This window comes from Oncorhynchus mykiss, chromosome 21, assembly GCF_013265735.2.
Source record: "Oncorhynchus mykiss isolate Arlee chromosome 21, USDA_OmykA_1.1, whole genome shotgun sequence".
Classification (NCBI taxonomy): domain Eukaryota; kingdom Metazoa; phylum Chordata; class Actinopteri; order Salmoniformes; family Salmonidae; genus Oncorhynchus; species Oncorhynchus mykiss.
In genome coordinates, this window is record NC_048585.1 from 59695818 (window position 1) to 59713278 (window position 17461).

At 41.9% G+C, this 17461-nt stretch overlaps 12 non-coding genes across 12 annotated transcripts; all 12 read right to left on the minus strand.

The window, feature by feature from the left end:
- Positions 1 to 1316: 1316 nt before the first annotated feature.
- On the minus strand, positions 1317 to 1389 carry trnar-ucu. The gene has a single exon. It is a non-coding gene; the product is annotated as a tRNA-Arg (tRNA).
- Positions 1390 to 2320: 931 nt separating this feature from the next.
- Positions 2321 to 2393, minus strand: trnar-ucu. Its single transcript has one exon. It is a non-coding gene; the product is annotated as a tRNA-Arg (tRNA).
- A 1663-nt stretch (positions 2394 to 4056) lies between these two features.
- On the minus strand, positions 4057 to 4129 carry trnar-ucu. The gene has a single exon. It is a non-coding gene; the product is annotated as a tRNA-Arg (tRNA).
- Positions 4130 to 5428: 1299 nt separating this feature from the next.
- trnar-ucu lies at positions 5429 to 5501 on the minus strand. The gene has a single exon. It is a non-coding gene; the product is annotated as a tRNA-Arg (tRNA).
- Positions 5502 to 6431: 930 nt separating this feature from the next.
- Positions 6432 to 6504, minus strand: trnar-ucu. The gene has a single exon. It is a non-coding gene; the product is annotated as a tRNA-Arg (tRNA).
- A 931-nt stretch (positions 6505 to 7435) lies between these two features.
- trnar-ucu lies at positions 7436 to 7508 on the minus strand. Its single transcript has one exon. It is a non-coding gene; the product is annotated as a tRNA-Arg (tRNA).
- Positions 7509 to 8438: 930 nt separating this feature from the next.
- trnar-ucu lies at positions 8439 to 8511 on the minus strand. Its single transcript has one exon. It is a non-coding gene; the product is annotated as a tRNA-Arg (tRNA).
- Positions 8512 to 9441: 930 nt separating this feature from the next.
- On the minus strand, positions 9442 to 9514 carry trnar-ucu. The gene has a single exon. It is a non-coding gene; the product is annotated as a tRNA-Arg (tRNA).
- A 930-nt stretch (positions 9515 to 10444) lies between these two features.
- Positions 10445 to 10517, minus strand: trnar-ucu. The gene has a single exon. It is a non-coding gene; the product is annotated as a tRNA-Arg (tRNA).
- Positions 10518 to 11447: 930 nt separating this feature from the next.
- On the minus strand, positions 11448 to 11520 carry trnar-ucu. Its single transcript has one exon. It is a non-coding gene; the product is annotated as a tRNA-Arg (tRNA).
- Positions 11521 to 12450: 930 nt separating this feature from the next.
- On the minus strand, positions 12451 to 12523 carry trnar-ucu. The gene has a single exon. It is a non-coding gene; the product is annotated as a tRNA-Arg (tRNA).
- Positions 12524 to 13458: 935 nt separating this feature from the next.
- Positions 13459 to 13531, minus strand: trnar-ucu. The gene has a single exon. It is a non-coding gene; the product is annotated as a tRNA-Arg (tRNA).
- Between the last annotated feature and the right edge of the window lie 3930 nt (positions 13532 to 17461).

Below are 17461 nucleotides of genomic sequence, written 5' to 3' on the forward strand. Positions count from 1 at the left end.
TAAGCCACTGTGTCTCTCTGTGATCAGCATGACCTATATGGATTGATAGAAGCAGTAATAAAAAAAGAATCACGGAGGGCACAGAGACATGCACATGAAATTCTCCAATTTAAAAAAAAAATCCCTGTTTACACTTCATTTCTAAAAGTAGAATTGGATAGCTTCGATCCATCAACCTCTGTGTTATGTGCCCAGCTCTTCTCTTCTGTTTGCACTTCATTGCTAAAAGCAAACTGGATAGCGGAGGATGGTTTCGATTCCTAAATCACTTGGTTAACTGCACACTTCCACTTCATCCCTCCACTTTCAGGTACCCTAAAACAATACTTGAACTCACAATAAATGGATTAGGCGGTCAGTGTCTTAAGTCACTGTGGAAATGTGTGATCAGCATGACCTATACGAACTGATAGAAGCAGTTGTAAAAAAAATTGCATTTCTCAGGGCACAGAGACATGCCCACAAAATTCTCCTTTTTTATCCCTGTTAAATCTTCATTTCTATAAATTGAATCGGAAAGCTTCAATCCATCTAACTCTGTGTTACGTGCTGATCTCTCTTCCTCCACAGGAATTTGCATTCATCCACCCCAGATGGGACTCGAACCCACAATCCCTGGCTTAGAAGGCCAGTGCCTTATCCATTAGGCACACTTCCACTTCATCACTCCACTTTCAGGTACCCCAAAACAATACTTGAATTCACAATACATGGATTAGGAGATCAGTGTCTTAAGCCACTGTGTCTCTCTGTGATCAGCATGACCTATATGGATTGATAGAAGCAGTAATAAAAAAAGAATCACGGAGGGCACAGAGACATGCACATGAAATTCTCCAATTTAAAAAAAAAATCCCTGTTTACACTTCATTTCTAAAAGTAGAATTGGATAGCTTCGATCCATCAACCTCTGTGTTATGTGCCCAGCTCTTCTCTTCTGTTTGCACTTCATTGCTAAAAGCAAACTGGATAGCGGAGGATGGTTTCGATTCCTAAATCACTTGGTTAACTGCACACTTCCACTTCATCCCTCCACTTTCAGGTACCCTAAAACAATACTTGAACTCACAATAAATGGATTAGGCGGTCAGTGTCTTAAGTCACTGTGGAAATGTGTGATCAGCATGACCTATACGAACTGATAGAAGCAGTTGTAAAAAAATTGCATTTCACAGGGCACAGAGACATGCCCACGAAATTCTCCTTTTTTATCCCTGTTAAATCTTCATTTCTAAAAATTAAATCAGAAAGCTTCAATCCATCCAACTCTGTGTTACGTGCTGATCTCTCTTCCTCCACAGGAATTTGCATTCATCCACCCCAGGTGGGACTCGAACCCACAATCCCTGGCTTAGAAGGCCAGTGCCTTATCCATTAGGCCACTGGGGTACTTGCTGAAAATGAACTGGATAGCAGAGAGTGGTTTCGACCGATCGTACACGTGGTTAAAGTAGACATCGCGCTTCCGCTTCGCTTCTGTAATCAGCATGACCTGTACAAACTGACAGAAGCAGTCAAAAAATAATCACGGAGGGCACTGAGACATGCCCATGAAATTTTGGTTTAATATTTCTGTTTGCACTTCATTGCTAAAGCAAACTGAATAGCAGAGGATGGTTTCGATCCATAAATCACTGGGTTAACTGCCAGGCACACTTCCACTTCATCACTCCACATTCAGGTTCCCCAAAACAATACTTGAATTCACAATACATGGATTAGGAGATCAGTGTCTTAAGCCACTGTGTCTCTCTGTGATCAGCATGACCTATATGGATTGATAGAAGCAGTAATAAAAAAAGAATCACGGAGGGCACAGAGACATGCACATGAAATTCTCCAATTTAAAAAAAAAATCCCTGTTTACACTTCATTTCTAAAAGTAGAATTGGATAGCTTCGATCCATCAACCTCTGTGTTATGTGCCCAGCTCTTCTCTTCTGTTTGCACTTCATTGCTAAAAGCAAACTGGATAGCGGAGGATGGTTTCGATTCCTAAATCACTTGGTTAACTGCACACTTCCACTTCATCCCTCCACTTTCAGGTACCCTAAAACAATACTTGAACTCACAATAAATGGATTAGGCGGTCAGTGTCTTAAGTCACTGTGGAAATGTGTGATCAGCATGACCTATACGAACTGATAGAAGCAGTTGTAAAAAAAATTGCATTTCTCAGGGCACAGAGACATGCCCACAAAATTCTCCTTTTTTATCCCTGTTAAATCTTCATTTCTATAAATTGAATCGGAAAGCTTCAATCCATCTAACTCTGTGTTACATGCTGATCTCTCTTCCTCCACAGGAATTTGCATTCATCCACCCCAGATGGGACTCGAACCCACAATCCCTGGCTTAGAAGGCCAGTGCCTTATCCATTAGGCCACTGGGGTACTTGCTGAAAATGAACTGGATAGCAGAGAGTGGTTTCGACCGATTGTACACGTGGTTAAAGTAGACATCACGCTTCCGCTTCGCTTCTGTAATCAGCATGACCTGTACAAACTGACAGAAGCAGTCAAAAAATAATCACGGAGGGCACTGAGACATGCCCATGAAATTATGGTTTAATATTTCTGTTTGCACTTCATTGCTAAAGCAAACTGAATAGCAGAGGATGGTTTCGATCCATAAATCACTGGGTTAACTGCCAGGCACACTTCCACTTCATCACTCCACATTCAGGTTCCCCAAAACAATACTTGAATTCACAATACATGGATTAGGAGATCAGTGTCTTAAGCCACTGTGTCTCTCTGTGATCAGCATGACCTATATGGATTGATAGAAGCAGTAATAAAAAAAGAATCACGGAGGGCACAGAGACATGCACATGAAATTCTCCAATTTAAAAAAAAAATCCCTGTTTACACTTCATTTCTAAAAGTAGAATTGGATAGCTTCGATCCATCAACCTCTGTGTTATGTGCCCAGCTCTTCTCTTCTGTTTGCACTTCATTGCTAAAAGCAAACTGGATAGCGGAGGATGGTTTCGATTCCTAAATCACTTGGTTAACTGCACACTTCCACTTCATCCCTCCACTTTCAGGTACCCTAAAACAATACTTGAACTCACAATAAATGGATTAGGCGGTCAGTGTCTTAAGTCACTGTGGAAATGTGTGATCAGCATGACCTATACGAACTGATAGAAGCAGTTGTAAAAAAAATTGCATTTCTCAGGGCACAGAGACATGCCCACAAAATTCTCCTTTTTTATCCCTGTTAAATCTTCATTTCTATAAATTGAATCGGAAAGCTTCAATCCATCTAACTCTGTGTTACGTGCTGATCTCTCTTCCTCCACAGGAATTTGCATTTATCCACCCCAGATGGGACTCGAACCCACAATCCCTGGCTTAGAAGGCCAGTGCCTTATCCATTAGGCACACTTCCACTTCATCACTCCACTTTCAGGTACCCCAAAACAATACTTGAATTCCCAATACATGGATTAGGAGATCAGTGTCTTACGCCACTGTGTCTCTCTGTGATCAGCATGACCTATATGGATTGATAGAAGCAGTAATAAAAAAAGAATCACGGAGGGCACAGAGACATGCACATGAAATTCTCAAATTTAAAAAAAAAATCCCTGTTTACACTTCATTTCTAAAAGTAGAATTGGTTAGCTTCGATCCATCAACCTCTGTGTTATGTGCCCAGCTCTTCTCTTCTGTTTGCACTTCATTGCTAAAAGCAAACTGGATAGCGGAGGATGGTTTCGATTCCTAAATCACTTGGTTAACTGCACACTTCCACTTCATCCCTCCACTTTCAGGTACCCTAAAACAATACTTGAACTCACAATAAATGGATTAGGCGGTCAGTGTCTTAAGTCACTGTGGAAATGTGTGATCAGCATTACCTATACGAACTGATAGAAGCAGTTGTAAAAAAAATTGCATTTCTCAGGGCACAGAGACATGCCCACGAAATTCTCCTTTTTCATCCCTGTTAAATCTTTATTTCTATAAATTGAATCGGAAAGCTTCAATCCATCTAACTCTGTGTTACGTGCTGATCTCTCTTCCTCCACAGGAATTTGCATTCATCCACCCCAGATGGGACTCAAACCCACAATCCCTGGCTTAGAAGGCCAGTGCCTTATCCATTAGGCCACTGGGGTACTTGCTGAAATTGAACTGGATAGCAGAGAGTGGTTTTGACCGATCGTACACGTGGTTAAAGTAGACATCACGCTTCCGCTTCGCTTCTGTAATCAGCATGACCTGTACAAACTGACAGAAGCAGTCAAAAAATAATCACGGAGGGCACTGAGACATGCCCATGAAATTATGGTTTAATATTTCTGTTTGCACTTCATTGCTAAAGCAAACTGAATAGCAGAGGATGGTTTCGATCCATAAATCACTGGGTTAACTGCCAGGCACACTTCCACTTCATCACTCCACTTTCAGGTACCCCAAAACAATACTTGAATTCACAATACATGGATTAGGAGATCAGTGTCTTAAGCCACTGTGTCTCTCTGTGATCAGCATGACCTATATGGATTGATAGAAGCAGTAATAAAAAAAGAATCACGGAGGGCACAGAGACATGCACATGAAATTCTCCAATTTAAAAAAAAAATCCCTGTTTACACTTCATTTCTAAAAGTAGAATTGGATAGCTTCGATCCATCAACCTCTGTGTTATGTGCCCAGCTCTTCTCTTCTGTTTGCACTTCATTGCTAAAAGCAAACTGGATAGCAGAGGATGGTTTCGATTCCTAAATCACTTGGTTAACTGCCAGGCACACTTCCACTTCATCACTCCACTTTCAGGTACCCCAAAACAATACTTGAATTCACAATACATGGATTAGGAGATCAGTGTCTTAAGCCACTGTGTCTCTCTGTGATCAGCATGACCTATATGGATTGATAGAAGCAGTAATAAAAAAAGAATCACGGAGGGCACAGAGACATGCACATGAAATTCTCCAATTTAAAAAAAAAATCCCTGTTTACACTTCATTTCTAAAAGTAGAATTGGATAGCTTCGATCCATCAACCTCTGTGTTATGTGCCCAGCTCTTCTCTTCTGTTTGCACTTCATTGCTAAAAGCAAACTGGATAGCGGAGGATGGTTTCGATTCCTAAATCACTTGGTTAACTGCACACTTCCACTTCATCCCTCCACTTTCAGGTACCCTAAAACAATACTTGAACTCACAATAAATTGATTAGGCGGTCAGTGTCTTAAGTCACTGTGGAAATGTGTGATCAGCATTACCTATACGAACTGATAGGAGCAGTTGTAAAGAAATTGCATTTCGCAGGGCACAGAGACATGCCCACGAAATTCTCCTTTTTTATCCCTGTTAAATCTTCATTTCTATAAATTGAATCGGAAAGCTTCAATCCATCTAACTCTGTGTTACGTGCTGATCTCTCTTCCTCCACAGGAATTTGCATTCATCCACCCCAGATGGGACTCGAACCCACAATCCCTGGCTTAGAAGGCCAGTGCCTTATCCATTAGGCCACTGGGGTACTTGCTGAAAATGAACTGGATAGCAGAGAGTGGTTTCGACCGATCTTACACGTGGTTAAAGTAGACATCACGCTTCCGCTTCGCTTCTGTAATCAGCATGACCTGTACAAACTGACAGAAGCAGTCAAAAAATAATCACGGAGGGCACTGAGACATGCCCATGAAATTATGGTTTAATATTTCTGTTTGCACTTCATTGCTAAAGCAAACTGAATAGCAGAGGATGGTTTCGATCCATAAATCACTGGGTTAACTGCCAGGCACACTTCCACTTCATCACTCCACTTTCAGGTACCCCAAAACAATACTTGAATTCACAATACATGGATTAGGAGATCAGTGTCTTAAGCCACTGTGTCTCTCTGTGATCAGCATGACCTATATGGATTGATAGAAGCAGTAATAAAAAAAGAATCACGGAGGGCACAGAGACATGCACATGAAATTCTCCAATTTAAAAAAAAAATCCCTGTTTACACTTCATTTCTAAAAGTAGAATTGGATAGCTTCGATCCATCAACCTCTGTGTTATGTGCCCAGCTCTTCTCTTCTGTTTGCACTTCATTGCTAAAAGCAAACTGGATAGCGGAGGATGGTTTCGATTCCTAAATCACTTGGTTAACTGCACACTTCCACTTCATCCCTCCACTTTCAGGTACCCCAAAACAATACTTGAACTCACAATAAATTGATTAGGCGGTCAGTGTCTTAAGTCACTGTGGAAATGTGTGATCAGCATTACCTATACGAACTGATAGGAGCAGTTGTAAAGAAATTGCATTTCGCAGGGCACAGAGACATGCCCACGAAATTCTCCTTTTTTATCCCTGTTAAATCTTCATTTCTATAAATTGAATCGGAAAGCTTCAATCCATCTAACTCTGTGTTACGTGCTGATCTCTCTTCCTCCACAGGAATTTGCATTCATCCACCCCAGATGGGACTCGAACCCACAATCCCTGGCTTAGAAGGCCAGTGCCTTATCCATTAGGCCACTGGGGTACTTGCTGAAAATGAACTGGATAGCAGAGAGTGGTTTCGACCGATCTTACACGTGGTTAAAGTAGACATCACGCTTCCGCTTCGCTTCTGTAATCAGCATGACCTGTACAAACTGACAGAAGCAGTCAAAAAATAATCACGGAGGGCACTGAGACATGCCCATGAAATTATGGTTTAATATTTCTGTTTGCACTTCATTGCTAAAGCAAACTGAATAGCAGAGGATGGTTTCGATCCATAAATCACTGGGTTAACTGCCAGGCACACTTCCACTTCATCACTCCACTTTCAGGTACCCCAAAACAATACTTGAATTCACAATACATGGATTAGGAGATCAGTGTCTTAAGCCACTGTGTCTCTCTGTGATCAGCATGACCTATATGGATTGATAGAAGCAGTAATAAAAAAAGAATCACGGAGGGCACAGAGACATGCACATGAAATTCTCCAATTTAAAAAAAAAATCCCTGTTTACACTTCATTTCTAAAAGTAGAATTGGATAGCTTCGATCCATCAACCTCTGTGTTATGTGCCCAGCTCTTCTCTTCTGTTTGCACTTCATTGCTAAAAGCAAACTGGATAGCGGAGGATGGTTTCGATTCCTAAATCACTTGGTTAACTGCACACTTCCACTTCATCCCTCCACTTTCAGGTACCCTAAAACAATACTTGAACTCACAATAAATGGATTAGGCGGTCAGTGTCTTAAGTCACTGTGGAAATGTGTGATCAGCATGACCTATACGAACTGATAGAAGCAGTTGTAAAAAAAATTGCATTTCTCAGGGCACAGAGACATGCCCACAAAATTCTCCTTTTTTATCCCTGTTAAATCTTCATTTCTATAAATTGAATCGGAAAGCTTCAATCCATCTAACTCTGTGTTACGTGCTGATCTCTCTTCCTCCACAGGAATTTGCATTCATCCACCCCAGATGGGACTCGAACCCACAATCCCTGGCTTAGAAGGCCAGTGCCTTATCCATTAGGCCACTGGGGTACTTGCTGAAAATGAACTGGATAGCAGAGAGTGGTTTCGACCGATCTTACACGTGGTTAAAGTAGACATCACGCTTCCGCTTCGCTTCTGTAATCAGCATGACCTGTACAAACTGACAGAAGCAGTCAAAAAATAATCACGGAGGGCACTGAGACATGCCCATGAAATTATGGTTTAATATTTCTGTTTGCACTTCATTGCTAAAGCAAACTGAATAGCAGAGGATGTTTTCGATCCATAAATCACTGGGTTAACTGCCAGGCACACTTCCACTTCATCACTCCACTTTCAGGTACCCCAAAACAATACTTGAATTCACAATACATGGATTAGGAGATCAGTGTCTTACGCCACTGTGTCTCTCTGTGATCAGCATGACCTACATGGATTGATAGAAGCAGTAATAAAAAAATAATCACGGAGGGCACAGAGACATGCACATGAAATTCTCAAATTAAAAAAAAAAATCCCTGTTTACACTTCATTTCTAAAAGTAGAATTGGTTAGCTTCGATCCATCAACCTCTGTGTTATGTGCCCAGCTTTTCTCTTCTGTTTGCACTTCATTGCTAAAAGCAAACTGGATAGCAGAGGATGGTTTCGATTCCTAAATCACTTGGTTAACTGCACACTTCCACTTCATCCCTCCACTTTCAGGTACCCTAAAACAATACTTGAACTCACAATAAATGGATTAGGCGGTCAGTGTCTTAAGTCACTGTGGAAATGTGTGATCAGCATGACCTATACGAACTGATAGAAGCAGTTGTAAAAAAATTGCATTTCACAGGGCACAGAGACATGCCCACGAAATTCTCCTTTTTTATCCCTGTTAAATCTTCATTTCTAAAAATTTAATCAGAAAGCTTCAATCCATCCAACTCTGTGTTACGTGCTGATCTCTCTTCCTCCACAGGAATTTGCATTCATCCACCCCAGGTGGGACTCAAACCCACAATCCCTGGCTTAGAAGGCCAGTGCCTTATCCATTAGGCCACTGGGGTACTTGCTGAAAATGAACTGGATAGCAGAGAGTGGTTTCGACCGATCGTACACGTGGTTAAAGTAGACATCGCGCTTCCGCTTCGCTTCTGTAATCAGCATGACCTGTACAAACTGACAGAAGCAGTCAAAAAATAATCACGGAGGGCACTGAGACATGCCCATGAAATTTTGGTTTAATATTTCTGTTTGCACTTCATTGCTAAAGCAAACTGAATAGCAGAGGATGGTTTCGATCCATAAATCACTGGGTTAACTGCCAGGCACACTTCCACTTCATCACTCCACTTTCAGGTACCCCAAAACAATACTTGAATTCACAATACATGGATTAGGAGATCAGTGTCTTAAGCCACTGTGTCTCTCTGTGATCAGCATGACCTATATGGATTGATAGAAGCAGTAATAAAAAAAGAATCACGGAGGGCACAGAGACATGCACATGAAATTCTCCAATTTAAAAAAAAAATCCCTGTTTACACTTCATTTCTAAAAGTAGAATTGGATAGCTTCGATCCATCAACCTCTGTGTTATGTGCCCAGCTCTTCTCTTCTGTTTGCACTTCATTGCTAAAAGCAAACTGGATAGCAGAGGATGGTTTCGATTCCTAAATCACTTGGTTAACTGCACACTTCCACTTCATCCCTCCACTTTCAGGTACCCTAAAACAATACTTGAACTCACAATAAATGGATTAGGCGGTCAGTGTCTTAAGTCACTGTGGAAATGTGTGATCAGCATGACCTATACGAACTGATAGAAGCAGTTGTAAAAAAATTGCATTTCGCAGGGCACAGAGACATGCCCACGAAATTCTCCTTTTTTATCCCTGTTAAATCTTCATTTCTATAAATTGAATTAGAAAGCTTCAATCCATCAAACTCTGTGTTACGTGCTGATCTCTCTTCCTCCAAAGGAATTTGCATTCATCCACCCCAGATGGGACTCAAACCCACAATCCCTGGCTTAGAAGGCCAGTGCCTTATCCATTAGGCCACTGGGGTACTTGCTGAAAATGAACTGGATAGCAGAGAGTGGTTTCGACCGATCGTACACGTGGTTAAAGTAGACATCGCGCTTCCGCTTCGCTTCTGTAATCAGCATGACCTGTACAAACTGACAGAAGCAGTCAAAAAATAATCACGGAGGGCACTGAGACATGCCCATGAAATTTTGGTTTAATATTTCTGTTTGCACTTCATTGCTAAAGCAAACTGAATAGCAGAGGATGGTTTCGATCCATAAATCACTGGGTTAACTGCCAGGCACACTTCCACTTCATCACTCCACTTTCAGGTACCCCAAAACAATACTTGAATTCACAATACATGGATTAGGAGATCAGTGTCTTAAGCCACTGTGTCTCTCTGTGATCAGCATGACCTATATGGATTGATAGAAGCAGTAATAAAAAAAGAATCACGGAGGGCACAGAGACATGCACATGAAATTCTCCAATTTAAAAAAAAAATCCCTGTTTACACTTCATTTCTAAAAGTAGAATTGGATAGCTTCGATCCATCAACCTCTGTGTTATGTGCCCAGCTCTTCTCTTCTGTTTGCACTTCATTGCTAAAAGCAAACTGGATAGCAGAGGATGGTTTCGATTCCTAAATCACTTGGTTAACTGCACACTTCCACTTCATCCCTCCACTTTCAGGTACCCTAAAACAATACTTGAACTCACAATAAATGGATTAGGCGGTCAGTGTCTTAAGTCACTGTGGAAATGTGTGATCAGCATGACCTATACGAACTGATAGAAGCAGTTGTAAAAAAATTGCATTTCGCAGGGCACAGAGACATGCCCACGAAATTCTCCTTTTTTATCCCTGTTAAATCTTCATTTCTATAAATTGAATCAGAAAGCTTCAACCAATCAAACTCTGTGTTACGCGCTGATCTCTCTTCCTCCAAAGGAATTTGCATTCATCCACCCCAGATGGGACTCGAACCCACAATCCCTGGCTTAGAAGGCCAGTGCCTTATCCATTAGGCCACTGGGGTACTTGCTGAAAATGAACTGGATAGCAGAGAGTGGTTTCGACCGATCGTACACGTGGTTAAAGTAGACATCGCGCTTCCGCTTCGCTTCTGTAATCAGCATGACCTGTACAAACTGACAGAAGCAGTCAAAAAATAATCACAGAGGGCACTGAGACATGCCCATGAAATTTTGGTTTAATATTTCTGTTTGCACTTCATTGCTAAAGCAAACTGAATAGCAGAGGATGGTTTCGATCCATAAATCACTGGGTTAACTGCCAGGCACACTTCCACTTCATCACTCCACTTTCAGGTACCCCAAAACAATACTTGAATTCACAATACATGGATTAGGAGATCAGTGTCTTAAGCCACTGTGTCTCTCTGTGATCAGCATGACCTATATGGATTGATAGAAGCAGTAATAAAAAAAGAATCACGGAGGGCACAGAGACATGCACATGAAATTCTCCAATTTAAAAAAAAAATCCCTGTTTACACTTCATTTCTAAAAGTAGAATTGGATAGCTTCGATCCATCAACCTCTGTGTTATGTGCCCAGCTCTTCTCTTCTGTTTGCACTTCATTGCTAAAAGCAAACTGGATAGCAGAGGATGGTTTCGATTCCTAAACCACTTGGTTAACTGCACACTTCCACTTCATCCCTCCACTTTCAGGTACCCTAAAACAATACTTGAACTCACAATAAATGGATTAGGCGGTCAGTGTCTTAAGTCACTGTGGAAATGTGTGATCAGCATGACCTATACGAACTGATAGAAGCAGTTGTAAAAAAATTGCATTTCGCAGGGCACAGAGACATGCCCACGAAATTCTCCTTTTTTATCCCTGTTAAATCTTCATTTCTATAAATTGAATCAGAAAGCTTCAATCTATCAAACTCTGTGTTACGTGCTGATCTCTCTTCCTCCAAAGGAATTTGCATTCATCCACCCCAGATGGGACTCGAACCCACAATCCCTGGCTTAGAAGGCCAGTGCCTTATCCATTAGGCCACTGGGGTACTTGCTGAAAATGAGCTGGATAGCAGAGAGTGGTTTTGACCGATCGTACACGTGGTTAAAGTAGACATCGCGCTTCCGCTTCGCTTCTGTAATCAGCATGACCTGTACAAACTGACAGAAGCAGTCAAAAAATAATCACGGAGGGCACTGAGACATGCCCATGAAATTTTGGTTTAATATTTCTGTTTGCACTTCATTGCTAAAGCAAACTGAATAGCAGAGGATGGTTTCGATCCATAAATCACTGGGTTAACTGCCAGGCACACTTCCACTTCATCACTCCACTTTCAGGTACCCCAAAACAATACTTGAATTCACAATACATGGATTAGGAGATCAGTGTCTTAAGCCACTGTGTCTCTCTGTGATCAGCATGACCTATATGGATTGATAGAAGCAGTAATAAAAAAAGAATCACGGAGGGCACAGAGACATGCACATGAAATTCTCCAATTTAAAAAAAAAATCCCTGTTTACACTTCATTTCTAAAAGTAGAATTGGATAGCTTCGATCCATCAACCTCTGTGTTATGTGCCCAGCTCTTCTCTTCTGTTTGCACTTCATTGCTAAAAGCAAACTGGATAGCAGAGGATGGTTTCGATTCCTAAATCACTTGGTTAACTGCACACTTCCACTTCATCCCTCCACTTTCAGGTACCCTAAAACAATACTTGAACTCACAATAAATGGATTAGGCGGTCAGTGTCTTAAGTCACTGTGGAAATGTGTGATCAGCATGACCTATACGAACTGATAGAAGCAGTTGTAAAAAAATTGCATTTCGCAGGGCACAGAGACATGCCCACGAAATTCTCCTTTTTTATCCCTGTTAAATCTTCATTTCTATAAATTGAATCAGAAAGCTTCAATCCATCAAACTCTGTGTTACGTGCTGATCTCTCTTCCTCCAAAGGAATTTGCATTCATCCACCCCAGATGGGACTCGAACCCACAATCCCTGGCTTAGAAGGCCAGTGCCTTATCCATTAGGCCACTGGGGTACTTGCTGAAAATGAGCTGGATAGCAGAGAGTGGTTTTGACCGATCGTACACGTGGTTAAAGTAGACATCACGCTTCCGCTTCGCTTCTGTAATCAGCATGACCTGTACAAACTGACAGAAGCAGTCAAAAAATAATCACGGAGGGCACTGAGACATGCCCATGAAATTATGGTTTAATATTTCTGTTTGCACTTCATTGCTAAAGCAAACTGAATAGCAGAGGATGGTTTCGATCCATAAATCACTGGGTTAACTGCCAGGCACACTTCCACTTCATCACTCCACTTTCAGGTACCCCAAAACAATACTTGAATTCACAATACATGGATTAGGAGATCAGTGTCTTAAGCCACTGTGTCTCTCTGTGATCAGCATGACCTATATGGATTGATAGAAGCAGTAATAAAAAAAGAATCACGGAGGGCACAGAGACATGCACATGAAATTCTCCAATTTAAAAAAAAATCCCTGTTTACACTTCATTTCTAAAAGTAGAATTGGATAGCTTCGATCCATCAACCTCTGTGTTATGTGCCCAGCTCTTCTCTTCTGTTTGCACTTCATTGCTAAAAGCAAACTGGATAGCAGAGGATGGTTTCGATTCCTAAACCACTTGGTTAACTGCCCTGCACACTTCCACTTCATCCCTCCACTTTCAGGTACCCCAAAACAATACTTGAACTCACAATAAATGGATTAGGCGGTCAGTGTCTTAAGTCACTGTGGAAATGTGTGATCAGCATTACCTATACGAACTGATAGAAGCAGTTGTAAAAAAAATTGCATTTCTCAGGGCACAGAGACATGCTCACGAAATTCTCCTTTTTTATCCCTGTTAAATCTTCATTTCTATAAATTGAATCGGAAAGCTTCAATCCATCTAACTCTGTGTTACGTGCTGATCTCTCTTCCTCCACAGGAATTTGCATTCATCCACCCCAGATGGGACTCGAACCCACAATCCCTGGCTTAGAAGGCCAGTGCCTTATCCATTAGGCCACTGGGGTACTTGCTGAAAACGAACTGGATAGCAGAGAGTGGTTTCGACCGATCGTACACGTGGTTAAAGTAGACATCACGCTTCCGCTTCGCTTCTGTAATCAGCATGACCTGTACAAACTGACAGAAGCAGTCAAAAAATAATCACGGAGGGCACTGAGACATGCCCATGAAATTATGGTTTAATATTTCTGTTTGCACTTCATTACTAAAGCAAACTGAATAGCAGAGGATGGTTTCGATCCATAAATCACTGGGTTAACTGCCAGGCACACTTCCACTTCATCACTCCACTTTCAGGTACCCCAAAACAATACTTGAATTCACAATACATGGATTAGGAGATCAGTGTCTTAAGCCACTGTGTCTCTCTGTGATCAGCATGACCTATATGGATTGATAGAAGCAGTAATAAAAAAAGAATCACGGAGGGCACAGAGACATGCACATGAAATTCTCCAATTTAAAAAAAAATCCCTGTTTACACTTCATTTCTAAAAGTAGAATTGGATAGCTTCGATCCATCAACCTCTTTGTTATGTGCCCAGCTCTTCTCTTCTGTTTGCACTTCATTGCTAAAAGCAAACTGGATAGCAGAGGATGGTTTCGATTCCTAAACCACTTGGTTAACTGCCCTGCACACTTCCACTTCATCCCTCCACTTTCAGGTACCCCAAAACAATACTTGAACTCACAATAAATGGATTAGGCGGTCAGTGTCTTAAGTCACTGTGGAAATGTGTGATCAGCATTACCTATACGAACTGATAGAAGCAGTTGTAAAAAAAATTGCATACCTTAAGGGAACATTTCGGCATTTCGTGTATGATCAGTGAGAAAGTCCATATTGCAAATGTACGGTCCCTTACCCGACGTCCGAAATCGTTTGTAAAATTCGCGGTCGGCGTCGGGACGTGCGGTAGGGCCGGACCTACCGGGAAGTCGTCGAATGAACTTTGTCGGACTTTCGGTTCCCGTTTAAAAAAAAAAACACGTTTCGGACCGTTTTTCCGCCGTCCCGGACACTCCCACCAGATGGCATACGGAATCATATGGCAATTTGGCAAAACATCACGAATCGCGACGGGGCCTTATCTCAAAAACTGAAAATATTTAGAAGCCGAAACTTGGCGAGCGTAGGTTTGGCTCAAGGGGCAGTTGGCCCCGAACGGGATGGCGTCTAGGCCTCGACGGTTTTTGAGCTACGGCCATTTTTCTGGGATTAAAGGCTTAAAATGGAAGTAGAGAAATTATTTTTCCACTTCGGGTCAAAGCCAAGGAGCCTCCGGTGTCAATAAAAAAAGAACCAGCCATTTATCTATCGTCATTTAAGAGAAACGGAACAATGACAAATTGGTGATGGTCACAAATAGGCGTTTTTTTTTTTTCAACGGTTACAGATCCAGTTGCAGGGTGTTCATACGAATCTTTTTAAAGTGTGCTGCGGAGCTCTGCGACATTTCTGTGATTTTCTATGATTTTCTGAAATAACACAATAACCGACCATTAGAATAGTAGGCCCAAAATGAAGCCTGCCCCACAATGTCATTTGCTTTTGAGTGACAGTGAGAGAACCGTTAGGGTGAGAAGAAAAATTCCACCACATGAATGTTCCTAAGGTCCTCCCGATCTCAACAAGCCTAACCTTGACCGTGTGGCATTAACCCTTCACAGTAAAACAGGGTTTTTTGATCTCACAGATTACAGTGTCATCTCTCCCCATAGGAATACATTGCCTGCACCCCTAATTTCAACCTGAGGCCTATGTGGGTTATGAATGCCGTATGAACCTGTCTTCGGTACCAGTCCATCAGGCCACTATGAGGTCTACCTGTGTCGATTCTAAGCTTCCTGGACCAACCGGAAGTGGTTCAAATGCCCCTAAAAGTGTTTACCCATACACTGCATGCAGTTTGATAGACATGGTGCATTCAACCCTGTGTAGATCAGTCAATTCTTAACGTAAGGACTTAAAACTCAGGATTCTGTAAGTGGCCATGTCAATCAAGACATGTGGTGATTTATAGCTTCCTGTGCCAACCGGAAGTGCCATAATTGGTGTCTCAGGGGCTGTTTCGAAGGGTTAAAAAAGTCAGATCTGTCCAAAACTTCATATATGTGATTAGGCAACCCCCATGAACTGTAAATCAGTCATTTTTCCCAAAAAAAATCAAAGGAAAAAAAAATTGCACTAAAACACAACTTGGATGGAGGGACGTATTGGGGTGCGTAGAGACAGACAGTGGCCGCAATAGTTAGCTTTGTTCGAGCTAAAAAAGAACGGTCGGACCTAGAGTTCCGAAACTTTAGAAACCTGTTCTAGACCTCCGGGCCATGGTGCGTGGCGAGTTACGTGGCTCTAGATGGTTCTCGGACCGAGAAACAGCCTCGTACATTCGCAATAACTTCAATTCATTTTTGCATCACGAAAATGACGACGTTTAGAAAAGTCTCAGAGACGCAAGGCTAGGTGCGTTGAAACCGGCTCGGCCCATAGAGACAGACCCCAAAGTTTCTGTCCGATAGCTCGTTCAAGGACCCCGTAGCAAGGCATGGAAATAAGTGGATTTTCAGCACCAATTAGGGTTTTTCTCGGACACCAAATGACCTATCGAGCCGAAACTCGGGATTCGGGGTCGCCTCACATAGGACTTCGCATAATGTCCGAACTGGACCCGCAGCTAGAACGTAACTATGTGTTTTACCTTTTTATTATGTTTTCAACTAGAGGCGCTGTGAATTATGGGACTGCTCTGACATATATGATAGTTGGCATCTAAATGAGTAGGAAACAGTGGGTTTGGTGTCATAATGACATCTAATTGACTGATGGACACTGACTTGCTAGTTGACTTTTGTACATTTGCAATATGTTTAAACAGAGAGGGACCATCACCAAAATGGCATTCTGAAATCAACACAAAAAATGGCATCACCATAGTCTCCAGACTGTGCTGAGTTCAACGAGCTATCCCGCTTGACCGTAGCTCGCTCGGTCTAGGCGCAGCAACCATTAGAATATTAGGCCCAAAATGAAGCCTGCCCCACAATGTCATTTGCTTTTGAGTGACAGTGAGAGAACCGTTAGGGTGAGAAGAAAAATTCCACCATAGGAATGTTCCTAAGGTCCTCCCGATCTGAACAAGCCTAACCTTGACCGTGTGGCATTAACCCTTCACAGTAAAACAGTGTTTTTTGATCTCACAGATTACAGTGTCATCTCTCCCCATAGGAATACATTGCCTGCACCCCTAATTTCAACCTGAGGCCTATGTGGGTTATGAATGCCGTATGAACCTGTCTTCGGTACCAGTCCATCAGGCCACTATGAGGTCTACCTGTGTTGATTCTAAGCTTCCTGGACCAACCGGAAGTGGTTAAAATGCCCCTAAAAGTGTTTACCCATACAATGCATGCAGTTTGATAGACATAGTGCATTCAACCCTGTGTAGATCAGTCAATTCTTAACGTAAGGACTTAAAACTCAGGATTCTGTAACAGCATACCCCAATGAGGATATGTGTTGATTTATAACTTCCTGTGCCAACCGGAAGTGCCATAATTGGTGTCTCAGGGGCTGTTTCGAAGGGTTAAAAAAGTCTGATCTTTCCAAAACTTCATATGTGTGATTAGGCAACCCCCATGAACTGTAAATCAGTCATTTTTCCCCAAAAAAATCAAAGGAAAAAAAAATTGCACTAAAACACAACTTGGATGGAGGGACGTATTGGGGTGCGTAGAGACAGACAGTGGCTCCAATAGTTAGCTTTGTTGGAGCTAAAAAAGAACCGTCGGACCTAGAGTTCCGAAACTTTAGAAACCTGTTCTAGACCTCCCGTAGATGGTGCGTGGTGAGTTACGTGGCTCTAGAAGGTTCTCGGACCGAGAAACAGCCTCGTACATTTGAAATAACTTCAATTCATTTTTGCATCACGAAA